The 12,680-nt window shown below is 45.3% G+C and overlaps 2 protein-coding genes across 5 annotated transcripts in view; one reads left to right on the forward strand and one right to left on the reverse strand.

Annotated features, from left to right (window-relative positions):
• Nucleotides 1–12,680, forward strand: part of ROR1 (receptor tyrosine kinase like orphan receptor 1) — a 213,448-nt gene that overhangs the window by 148,954 nt on the left and 51,814 nt on the right. The gene's annotated exons all lie outside the window — the stretch shown is intronic.
• JAK1 (Janus kinase 1) overlaps nt 1–12,680 on the reverse strand; it is a 342,069-nt gene that overhangs the window by 8,557 nt on the left and 320,832 nt on the right. The gene's annotated exons all lie outside the window — the stretch shown is intronic.

The following is a 12,680-nucleotide window of genomic DNA, read 5'->3' on the forward strand; positions in this document are numbered from 1 at the left end:
ATACAGAAAACGAAGCGCGTGTACCGAGCAGTGCCTTCCGAGTAACAAAAACATTTTCTTAACAGAACACAGATTTTGGAACAAATTAAAGAATGGGATTGGGTAAATAAAAAGTGTTGTATTAGATTACAGTGAGGATATTTTTCAAGACGATGAATAATGCTTTCTGTGTTCTGCAATCTGTTGTATTTAACATTGGTGACAATTGTTGCTGCTATTACACCCTGAAATTAACCCGTTGTGTGTCTGTGTTATCGGAAATTCGAAGCCTTATTCAATCGTCTACTTTCTTTTTGTTAGGGAGTTCGGGTCTGATTCATCAAACGCAACCTGCGTTTGTTTTAACAAACATGTAAATCGTTTCTGCGTACTCTGAATTCAACAAGGAACGGATCTAAAGATACGCGCACTGTTGAATTTGGGGGCAGGTCTGCTGTGCTCTACCACAAAAGACACTGCAGGATATGTCCATATCCTATGTGGTATATAAATTTGCAAAAGATAAAAAAAATATTGAAATGTTGTTTTTTTTTCATTTATATTTTTTCCATGAACTACATTTATTAGGATGTTCTTAATGTCTGCTTATTTCAAACACATGTTATAGCATGCAAACAAGACTGTCATTACTACTGTTCAGGACTTAGACTAACCCTGTAGCTGGAGCAAGAGATATGGCAGAAACATAAGTAACTGTGAGATGGCCAGAGCTGGATTCTGTATGCGTTTGAGTCTACTGTAAATTGACTACGGCCAAACGCTCCTTCCGGGTCCTGGTCACTCCCCGAAATCATAAGTGTCGTTTGCACATGAAGACGGAGCAGACAGGGCTGTGTCTACTGGTGTATGGGCCAGTTCTGGTCATGCCCAGGGTGATTTTGGGCACTATATGCTCAAAAATGTCAGATACGGGCCCGTTGTATTTAATTATAGGGAAGTTGTACCCCATAATTACTTAACGCCCTATATAAACCCTCTAGATCATCTCTATACAGTTCATATTATTAAGATCTGAAACATATTGCAGAACATCTCCCAGCTGTGCTCTTTTGGACCCATCCACCACAGCCACCTCCCAGACCCGAATTTAATCCATGTTGTTTGTTTACAGGCTGCTAGAAGTCTCTGCTTAACACGTTCCATCTTACTGTACCAACCCTGAGATTGTAGCACTTTGGGATGTTTTTGGCTTTGTAAAATAAGTTATAGTTTAATTTAACTCCAAAGTTTGCCAAGGAGTTGATGCTTATAGTTCAAAATAATGCAAACAAAAGTGCATTTGTTAGTACAAGGGGCTCTCTATCCATTTTGCTTTAATCCATACGCTGCACCCATATTGAAGCAGATGTTGATGCTTATTTAACCCTTCTATAGTCCTGCAGAGCGCAGGGAGAGAGGAGGTCACTAGCGCATTAATGTATTTGCACTCCATTGAATGAAACAACATTGCAGCGTTTAATAGTGTTTTCATACGTGCCTGCTCTCATGGAAAGTATGGGAGATTCCTGACGGAATACTGCAGAGCGGGTCAACCTCCTGAATCCACTGTGTTTTACAGTGTGTAGGGCTTCTAAGACACACTTCATTGCCAATCGCATCATCGTGGCCCTGCCACCTGATGCTGAATGACGCTAATTGTGCCGTCATTGCCCCTTGCTCTTGTTCTTCGGGCCTTCCTTCTGGGATCTCCTAGAGAGCGTTCCAAAAAGAAATGCAAGTACAAGTGTACTGTGTCTCTCCACGCGCTAGTATATCCCTTTTGCATTTTTTTTTTTTGTTGGGGGGGGGGGGTAGTAATGGATGATACTGTGTTGGTGTCACTCACCGGACTGTGAGTGCTTCTTCCCGGACTATTAGGAACCGTGGACGTCCTCTATCCTGAGGGACTGCGCATGCGCAGCCCTTTCCAAACCTTCAGTGTATGTTCCTTTAACTTAATTGGCAGATCAGGCAACCTCCCTATATTAAGCACCTGTGGTCAACACCACGTTGCCTGATCTTGGAGTCTCATTCCCCATGAGTCTCTGAAGGTGTTCCTGTGTTTCCTTGTTCATTCAGCCCTGCTGATTCCTGTGGTTTCCAAACCACTTCTACCTCTGTGGTTTCCAAACCACTTCTGCTACTGTGGTTCCCATACCACTTCTACCATCTACTATATCATCGTGACTGTGAGCTGATTCCTATCCGCTGCCTCCGTGCACTACAGTCTTCTAATCACTTCAACTCTACCATGTATCATTGGGACTGTTAGCTGATGCCTATCCGCTGCCTCCGTGCATTACAGGCTTCAACCACATCCACTCACCTGTTCATGATTGTGACTGCCAGCTGATTCCTATCCGCTGCCTCCGTGCACTACAGGCTTCAACCTGCAACTCGTCTGTGTTTCATCATCGTGACTGCCAGCTGATTCCTATCCGCTGCCTCCGTGCACTACAGTCTTCAACCTGCAACCCGTCTGTGTTTCATCGTGACTGTTTAGCTGATTCCTATCCGCTGCCTCTGTGCGCTTCAGTCTTCAGTCCTCGTCTACTCTACCGTGTTTCCTTGAGTCTGCTGCCACTATTGCTACCCGCTACTCTCCGTGATCATCTGTTCCAGTTCAACTCTGCTCCGGTGTCCCATCGTTACTGCACCTGCTGGTTGCTATTGGTTACCTCCGTATTCCCGCAGAGACCCGCTGCTGTTACTTCTCAGCGCTACTCATCCATCTACTGCTGATCCGCTCTCCACGCCTTCCTGTGTTCCCGGCTGGTCTACCTACCTGTGCGCTGCACCTGCTAGACCCCTGCTTCACCCATCCAGGGACTTGTATCCTGCTGGCCTCCTGCCCTTCAGGTATCTCTGCACTCCTGTCTGACTGCCTTCTCCTGAACCACGGTATGCATACTTCCCATTGACTGTGCTGTGTATTGCATACCTTGCTGGACTGTGTTGGTTCTCCTCTGGAGTGTACTATCCGCTGAGTCTATTGCCATCATTGACTGTGTTGGTTCTCCTCTGGAGTGTACTATCTGCTGACACTACTGCCATCATTGACTGTGTTATCTCATGCCGGATTACTTCAAGAGACTTTCTATATTGGCAGTGTTGTTCAGTCATTTATACATTTATATTGTGCATATTACTGTGGATCAAAGTCAAGGTGCCCGTGTATATATTGTGTTGCAGTCTCTCCCCGTGCACCTCCTCACATATATATTCAGTAGTACAACTTGCTAGTGGCAGACCACTGACTCCTGTTTACAGTTTCACCTGTTCCAGTATCCTCTCACATAGCAGTGGTACAACTTGCTAACGCAGACCACTGACTCCCCGGATACCTCCACTTGGATTCCATTCCTTCACTCAGACAGCGGTACAACTTGCTATCCGCAGACCGCTGACTCTCATCACCTCCTCGTTTCTGTTGGACATTCCTCCTCACTATAGCAGTGGTACAACTTGCTACCGCAGACCACTGACTACCTTCACGTGTCCTTTGTCCATACAGTTCCTCGTGTATTACTACCTCCATATTGCCAGTGCTGCTAGTCATAGACTTTCCTGAGCATCTCATCATCTGCTATTTCCTGTTCCGTGATCACCCTGCTACCAGAGTACCATATTACCACCTATACTGCTCTGGTAAGCCTATCACCTGGTGATCCCTGGGTAAAGACTCCTAGTGCCCGTGACAGTAAGATCAGGCCATGACAGACCCAGATACGGAACCTACTGCTAAAGAGATGCTGCAGCATCTGGTCAGCCGTGTGGAGCAACAGGATGCTCGCCAACAGCTGTTACTTCAATGTTACCAATCGTTAACCTCCCAAGGAACATCTGGACAGACTGTTACAGCTAGTATTGAAGCTCCTGTGCTTTCCTCCGTTTCCCCAGTGCCATCCCAGGTGTCTACAGCTCCTACGCTTCACCTGCCTACTCCGTCAAAATATGACGGGGACCCCAAAACTTGTAGAGGTTTCCTTAACCAATGTTCAGTCCATTTTGAACTCCAACCTCAAAATTTTTCTACCCATCGTTCCAGAGTGGCCTATCTTATCTCATTGTTTTCTGGACAAGCCCTGGCTTGGGCCTCCCCTCTGTGGGAAAGAAACGATCCAATTCTACAAGATAGTGCCAAATTCATTTCCACGTTCCGAAGTGTGTTCGATGAACCAGGTCGTGTGACCTCCGCTGCTTCCAGCATTCTTCGTTTGCGACAAGGCTCCCATACAGTAGGACAGTATGTCATTCAATTTAGGATCTTAGCCTCTGAACTTCAGTGGAACACTGAAGCATTAGTTGCCGCCTTCTGGCAGGGGCTCTCCGATAAAATTAAAGATGCACTGACTACCCAAGAGCTTCCTTCGTCACTAGAAGATTTGATCTCTCTTTGCCATCGTGTAGACATGAGATTTCGTGAAAGAGAATCTGAGAAAACAACTTCTGCTAAAGCACCTCTTCGTTTAAACCCTCAATTTCGTCCAGTTTCACCTTCTGTGATTCCCATGGAGATAGGACGTTCCAAATTATCTTTAGAAGAGAGGAAACGAAGAGTAAAGAATAGACTCTGTATCTATTGTGCTGATTCCACACATATGCTCAGTTCTTGCCCTAAGAGATCGGGAAATGCCAGGCCCTAACTAGTTCTGGAGAGGTGAAGTTAGGGTCCCTGGAGTCCTCTCCATTGTCTATGAAATCTAAAGTCTGCGCTTTCGATGTTACGATTTCCTTTGCTACCAAATCCTTTGAGTCACAGGCATTGATTGATTCCGGAGCAGCAGGAAATTTCATTTCTAAATCACTAGTGAATCAATGGTCCCTACCAGTGATCACTTTAAAAACACCCATTACTGTGACGGCTATAGATGGATCACGTCTCATCAATGGTCTCATCACCCAGAGTACGTCTCCAGTAACCCTTCAGATTGGTGTACTACACCATGAAGAAATTTCGTTTTTAATTCTTCCTGTTACGACAAGTCCGATTGTCTTAGGCCTTCCATGGCTTCAATGTCACTCTCCCCAGATTGACTGGCGCACCCCTCAAGTTACGTCTTGGGGGCCTGAATGTCACCATCGTTGTCTCTCTCAAGTTATTCCTCTTAAAGTACAGCAATCTTCCATCTCATCGTCCTCCCCGGGACTCCCTCCTCAGTATGCTTCATTTGCCGATGTGTTTGATAAAGCTCAGTCTGAACGTCTTCCTCCTCATCGTTCTTGGGATTGTCCGATCGACCTTCTACCTGGCAAGACTCCTCCCAGGGGTCGGGTCTATCCTCTCTCGTTACCTGAAACTCAAGCCACATCTGAGTACATACAGGAGAATCTCCAGCGTGGGTTCATTCGACCTTCCACCTCTCCCGCTGGAGCTGGGTTCTTCTTCGTCAAAAAGAAGGATGGATCATTACGCCCTTGTATAGATTTTCGTGGACTCAACGCCATTACTATCAAGAATCGGTATCCCATTCCGCTGATCACTGAGCTATTTGATCGCATCAAGGGAGCTCGGATATTTACTAAGTTGGATCTTCGTGGTGCCTACAATTTAATTAGAATCCGTTCCGGTGACGAATGGAAGACCGCGTTTAACACCAGAGATGGGCATTACGAATATTTAGTAATGCCCTTCGGGCTGTGTAATGCCCCCGCGGTTTTCCAGGGTTTCATCAATGAGATCTTTCGGGACTTATTATATGTATGTGTCGTTGTCTACCTGGACGACATATTGATCTTCTCACAGGACCTGCCTTCTCATCACCAACATGTGGCAGAGGTCCTCTCCAGACTACGGAAAAACTCATTGTTCTGTAAATTGGAAAAATGTTCATTCGAGTTACCCCAGATTCCATTCTTGGGGTATATAGTTTCCGGAGTTGGCCTGAAGATGGATCCAGACAAAGTAAATGCTGTACTACATTGGCCTCAGCCAACTACTCTTCGTGCCATCCAGCGTTTTTTAGGTTTTGCCAATTACTATAGACGCTTCATTCAAGACTTCTCATCCATTGCATCTCCCATTGTGGCCTTAACTCGGAAAGGGGCTAATACTAAGCAATGGTCATCTGAGGCTCTCCAAGCCTTTCAAATCCTCAAAGAGTCCTTCTCGTCTGCTCCCATTCTGCGACAACCTGATGTGACACTCCCCTTCTTCCTAGAAGTAGATGCCTCTAATGTGGGCTTAGGAGCTATTCTCTCCCAACGCTCGGAGCAACAAAAATTACATCCTTGTGCCTTCTACTCTCGGGGTCTTCTGCCCGCAGAGAAAAACTATACTATCGGGGACAAGGAGTTGCTGGCCATCAAAGCTGCATTAGAGGAATGGAGATACTTGTTGGAAGGAGCTCGCCATCCTGTGACGATCTTCACGGATCATAAGAACTTGTCATATTTGCAATCTGCTCAATGCTTGAACCCTCGTCAAGCAAGATGGTCTCTTTTCTTTTCCCGTTTTGAATTAATTATAACCTTCAAACCAGCTGCTAAGAACAAGAAAGCTGACGCTCTATCTCGAGCTTTTGTGACGTCCTCTGATGTAGAAGAGGTTCCCAACCATGCTATTCTAGACCCCAAATGTATTTCTCTGGCTGCGTCATCCACCAAAATGCTACCATTTGGGAAGACCCTCGTGCCTCCTACTCTGAGGAGGAAAATCCTTTCGTGGTTCCATGCCTCTCGTTTTTCTGGACACGCCGGTGAACATAAGACCTTTGAGATTCTCTCTCGTAGTTACTGGTGGCCTTCAATGAGGAGAGACGTCAAAGAGTTTATTGCTTCCTGTGATTTATGTTCTCAGTTCAAATCCTCCCGCAGAACTCCAGCAGGGTTGCTGCGACCACTACCCATTCCGTCCAAGCCTTGGACCCATATTAGTATGGATTTCGTTACTGATTTGCCACCAAGTAAGAATCACAATACTATTTGGGTAGTGGTAGACAGATTTTCGAAGATGGCTCATTTCGTCCCTCTGTCCGGTTTACCTTCCTCGTCTACTCTGGCTGAACATTTCATTAAAGAAATCTTCCGCATCCATGGATGTCCGTCTGAGATTGTGTCAGATAGAGGAGTACAATTCGTTTCCAGATTCTGGCGGGCCCTTTGTAAAACCTTGGGCATACGATTAGCACTCTCATCGTCTTACCATCCGCAATCTAACGGACAAACGGAACGAGTCAATCAAGATCTTGAGACTTTTATTAGGATGTTCTCTTCAGCCAACCAAGACAACTGGGTAGAATTGCTCCCTTGGGCTGAATTCGCCCATAACAACATGTACCATGAGTCATCATCCAAAACTCCATTCTTTGTGGTCTACGGTCACCATCCGTCTTTTCCGGAATTTCCTGCCCTCCCGCCCACCCAAGTTCCTGCTGTGGAGACTGCTTGTCAGACCTTTAAAAATATCTGGTCTCAGGTCAAAACCTGTTTAAAGAAGACATCTAACAAATATAAGTCTTTCGCAGATAAGAAGAGGCGGGCTATTCCACCACTAAAAATTGGAGATCGTGTCTGGTTATCTACCAAAAATATTCGTTTGAAGGTTCCATCTATGAAATTCGCCCCTCGTTTTATTGGTCCATATAGGATCATTCAAGTTATCAATCCAGTATGTGTTAAACTTCTTCTTCCTAAGAATCTTCGGATTTCCAATGCCTTCCATGTGTCCTTACTCAAACCTCTTATTATCAATCGTTTCTCGACTCCTCCCTCAGCACCGCAGCCAGTTCAAGTTCATCAGGAGGAGGATTTCGAGATTACTGAGGTATTGGATGCAAAAATTTCGCGAGGAGTCCTCCGTTTCCTCGTTCATTGGAAGGGCTTTGGTCCTGAAGAGCGTTCATGGATCAAAGCTGAAGATCTTAATGCTCCTGCCCTTCTGAAGAAGTTTTATTCCAAAAATCCGGACAAGCCCGGTTCCAGGCGTTCTGTGCCCACCTTTAAAAGGGGGGGTACTGTCACTCACCGGACTGTGAGTGCTTCTTCCCGGACTATTAGGAACCGTGGACGTCCTCTATCCTGAGGGACTGCGCATGCGCAGCCCTTTCCAAACCTTCAGTGTATGTTCCTTTAACTTAATTGGCAGATCAGGCAACCTCCCTATATTAAGCACCTGTGGTCAACACCACGTTGCCTGATCTTGGAGTCTCATTCCCCATGAGTCTCTGAAGGTGTTCCTGTGTTTCCTTGTTCATTCAGCCCTGCTGATTCCTGTGGTTTCCAAACCACTTCTACCTCTGTGGTTTCCAAACCACTTCTGCTACTGTGGTTCCCATACCACTTCTACCATCTACTATATCATCGTGACTGTGAGCTGATTCCTATCCGCTGCCTCCGTGCACTACAGTCTTCTAATCACTTCAACTCTACCATGTATCATTGGGACTGTTAGCTGATGCCTATCCGCTGCCTCCGTGCATTACAGGCTTCAACCACATCCACTCACCTGTTCATGATTGTGACTGCCAGCTGATTCCTATCCGCTGCCTCCGTGCACTACAGGCTTCAACCTGCAACTCGTCTGTGTTTCATCATCGTGACTGCCAGCTGATTCCTATCCGCTGCCTCCGTGCACTACAGTCTTCAACCTGCAACCCGTCTGTGTTTCATCGTGACTGTTTAGCTGATTCCTATCCGCTGCCTCTGTGCGCTTCAGTCTTCAGTCCTCGTCTACTCTACCGTGTTTCCTTGAGTCTGCTGCCACTATTGCTACCCGCTACTCTCCGTGATCATCTGTTCCAGTTCAACTCTGCTCCGGTGTCCCATCGTTACTGCACCTGCTGGTTGCTATTGGTTACCTCCGTATTCCCGCAGAGACCCGCTGCTGTTACTTCTCAGCGCTACTCATCCATCTACTGCTGATCCGCTCTCCACGCCTTCCTGTGTTCCCGGCTGGTCTACCTACCTGTGCGCTGCACCTGCTAGACCCCTGCTTCACCCATCCAGGGACTTGTATCCTGCTGGCCTCCTGCCCTTCAGGTATCTCTGCACTCCTGTCTGACTGCCTTCTCCTGAACCACGGTATGCATACTTCCCATTGACTGTGCTGTGTATTGCATACCTTGCTGGACTGTGTTGGTTCTCCTCTGGAGTGTACTATCCGCTGAGTCTATTGCCATCATTGACTGTGTTGGTTCTCCTCTGGAGTGTACTATCTGCTGACACTACTGCCATCATTGACTGTGTTATCTCATGCCGGATTACTTCAAGAGACTTTCTATATTGGCAGTGTTGTTCAGTCATTTATACATTTATATTGTGCATATTACTGTGGATCAAAGTCAAGGTGCCCGTGTATATATTGTGTTGCAGTCTCTCCCCGTGCACCTCCTCACATATATATTCAGTAGTACAACTTGCTAGTGGCAGACCACTGACTCCTGTTTACAGTTTCACCTGTTCCAGTATCCTCTCACATAGCAGTGGTACAACTTGCTAACGCAGACCACTGACTCCCCGGATACCTCCACTTGGATTCCATTCCTTCACTCAGACAGCGGTACAACTTGCTATCCGCAGACCGCTGACTCTCATCACCTCCTCGTTTCTGTTGGACATTCCTCCTCACTATAGCAGTGGTACAACTTGCTACCGCAGACCACTGACTACCTTCACGTGTCCTTTGTCCATACAGTTCCTCGTGTATTACTACCTCCATATTGCCAGTGCTGCTAGTCATAGACTTTCCTGAGCATCTCATCATCTGCTATTTCCTGTTCCGTGATCACCCTGCTACCAGAGTACCATATTACCACCTATACTGCTCTGGTAAGCCTATCACCTGGTGATCCCTGGGTAAAGACTCCTAGTGCCCGTGACAGTTGGACAATAGACTGTATCTGAATAGGTCTGATGTACACAGCACTTACCAGGGGCTGGTGGCAAATTTTAGCCCGGGAGGGGGAGAGGGAGAGACTTGCAGGTGGCCCCCCCTGCCCCCCAGGCCAGGCTGCCCCTGCCAGGAACCATACGCCAGAGAACACAACAATATCAAATTCATCTTCAAGCGCAAAGTACCCTTACAATAGCCTATGATTTCAGGGGCGGAACGGGGAGGGGACATGGTCAATGTGTAGTATCGGCGTGCCAAGCTGGAGCGCACGCAGCAGCGTCTGATGCAAGTTTTGGGCATCTCCCAGGTACGTGATTTTCTGTCGTATCTCTTACACCAGTTACAAATCGGATGTAAGTGCCGATTACTAGTGATGACGGCTGTGTGTGCAGCTACAACATGTGTTTGTAACCAGGAGCAGCTGTAAAAATGTATTTTATGTACATTTCACATTGTTAACATCCTAATAAATGTATTTTAAGGAAAAAAATGAAAAAAAACCCCAACTTTTATTCTTTAATGTTTTGTAATTAATTACTATATTATTAACAGGTGACAATCATTGAATAGTTTTTTTGTTTTCTTTTATTTTCGTTCTTTTATGACTTTATATTCCACATATGTATTGGGCATATCCTGCAGTTTCCTGTCTATTAGAGCAGAGTGGACCCTGATCTGTATACATCAACAGACGTATCTTTACATCTGATCGTTGTTGAATACGGACATGCGTATTACCGGATTATGTGCATTTTAAAAAAATATACATTTGTCTTGCGTGCCTTAATGAATCCGGGCCACAATCAGGGGAGTTCTTATAAAAAAAAATCCGCACATGACATCACAGATGTCACCTGCTGTGCGAGATGCATTTTTCGCACTTTCGTCCAGGATCCTATTGTGTCTAGGAGACCAGTCCACTTTCATAGAGTTAGATTAATACAGATCGTGTTGTTGAAATTCTGTTGCTTCACTGTAATGTGATCCCAAATGGAAACTATCAGGTTATTTCTTAATAAACATCCAAAAAGTGCAACAAAGTATTGTATATAAAAAAGATTAGAGGCAGGAAAAAGGTAACACTTGACATCTAATAAGGAACCCATCTAACATGTAGATGTCTCAGATCACAGGAAGCCGGTGAGTTATGGTAGAGGGTGAAGTGGGAGTTAGAGAACGCCAGTAAAGTTACATCTACAGTCACTGATCACACTGTACGTTCATCAGCATTTTGCTCCTCATCATTCTGAATCACAGGATCCGAGCTGCATTCCTCTTGCCTGGGAATGTCCTCTGCAAGCAGAATACACAAAGAAGTTAAATTATGTGGTGTAAAGAAATGTATCTACTGTGAATATTTATTATTAAAAGCCAGATACATAGATGTATCCCTATTTACCCAGGATATCTATAAATGTCTCCAGATTGGATTCAGTGACGGCAGGATATCACTCATGTCCAGTAGGTGAGAGACGGTAACTCTTTGCTGTTGATCAATCGAGACATTAGACCCTTTCATATACTTATGGGAATTATCTGAACAATGCAATGACAAATGTGTGTTATGTCCTAGAAAGAGCCGAGATGGTGCGGTAGAGGTGGGAGATCTGAGCTGTGCACCAGTCTTTTATGGAGTATGGAATGTGTTCTTTAGGAATTTATTAATAGTGGTTAGTTTGCAACTATAAATATTGAGTGGGGTCATGAGTTTGATTCCCGACCATGGCCTTATCTGTGTGGAGTTTGTATGTTCTCCCCGTGTTTGCGTGGGTTCCTCCGGGTGCTCCGGTTGCCTTCCACACCCCAAAAACATACTGGTAGGTTAATTGGCTGCTATCAAAATTGACCCCTAGTCTCTCCCTCTCTGTCTGTCTGTGTGTGAGTGTGTGTCTATATTAGGGAATTTAGACTGTAAGCTCCAATGGGGCAGGGACTGATGTGAGTGAGTTCTCTGTACAGCGCTGCAGAATTAGTGGCGCTATATAAATAAATGATGATGATGATATTGGGCCTGATTCATTAAGGATCGGAAATGTGGATATGTGCCGTATTTTGCGTTAAATTGCCCTGCACATACCCAGAAATGGACTATACGGCATTTAACGCAAGTACATCCAACTCGTCTTCGAACACAAATGACAATTCCCACAGTGTACGATTTCATGGGCGGAACGGGGAGGGGAAAGGGGGTATGCGCGTAGTCAGTAAGGACGTACCAAGCTGCAGAAGTGTCTAATTCAAACTTTGGGCATCTCTCAGGCACGTGGTTTTCTGTCGTCTCACTTGCACCATCTGCAGGTCTTGTCTAGGTGTGGAGTGATCATGATGACAGCTGTGTATGATAGAACATGTTTTTCTAGCAGCTATAAAACTGCGTATTGCAAGATACTTTACAGTCTGGGTGTAAGCTCTACCTGAACGCTACTTGCCATCTGTAGATACACCGAACAGACTGCAGTATACGCACATGTGTACGTACAGTAAAAGCTGACAACAGAACACATAAAAATGTTTATTTTATTATAAATTAAAATAATAACTGTTATCCGTATAATAATTGATATAAATACTTTTTTTTTAAATATGGTTTATTTTATTTATTTACATTAATGACATAAATAAAGGTGATTTTAATGTGTACTGTGCAAACAATGCTTTTTATATTCTATCTTAGTTGCATACCGTTGTTCTGTAATAGCTAGTGGCGCATCGGCCTCAGCGCCCTTACTGTAATTGGCCCACGTGACTCCGCCCCTTCCCTTTCCTGTTCCGTCTCTCTCAAGTCATAGGCAGTCGTAAGTGTCAGTTGCGTGAGGACATGAATTGTATGTAACTGCGGTGACTGACGTGATGTCCGTTGCAGGGCATA

Source organism: Mixophyes fleayi, chromosome 8, assembly GCF_038048845.1.
Source record: "Mixophyes fleayi isolate aMixFle1 chromosome 8, aMixFle1.hap1, whole genome shotgun sequence".
In the NCBI taxonomy this organism is placed as follows: domain Eukaryota; kingdom Metazoa; phylum Chordata; class Amphibia; order Anura; family Limnodynastidae; genus Mixophyes; species Mixophyes fleayi.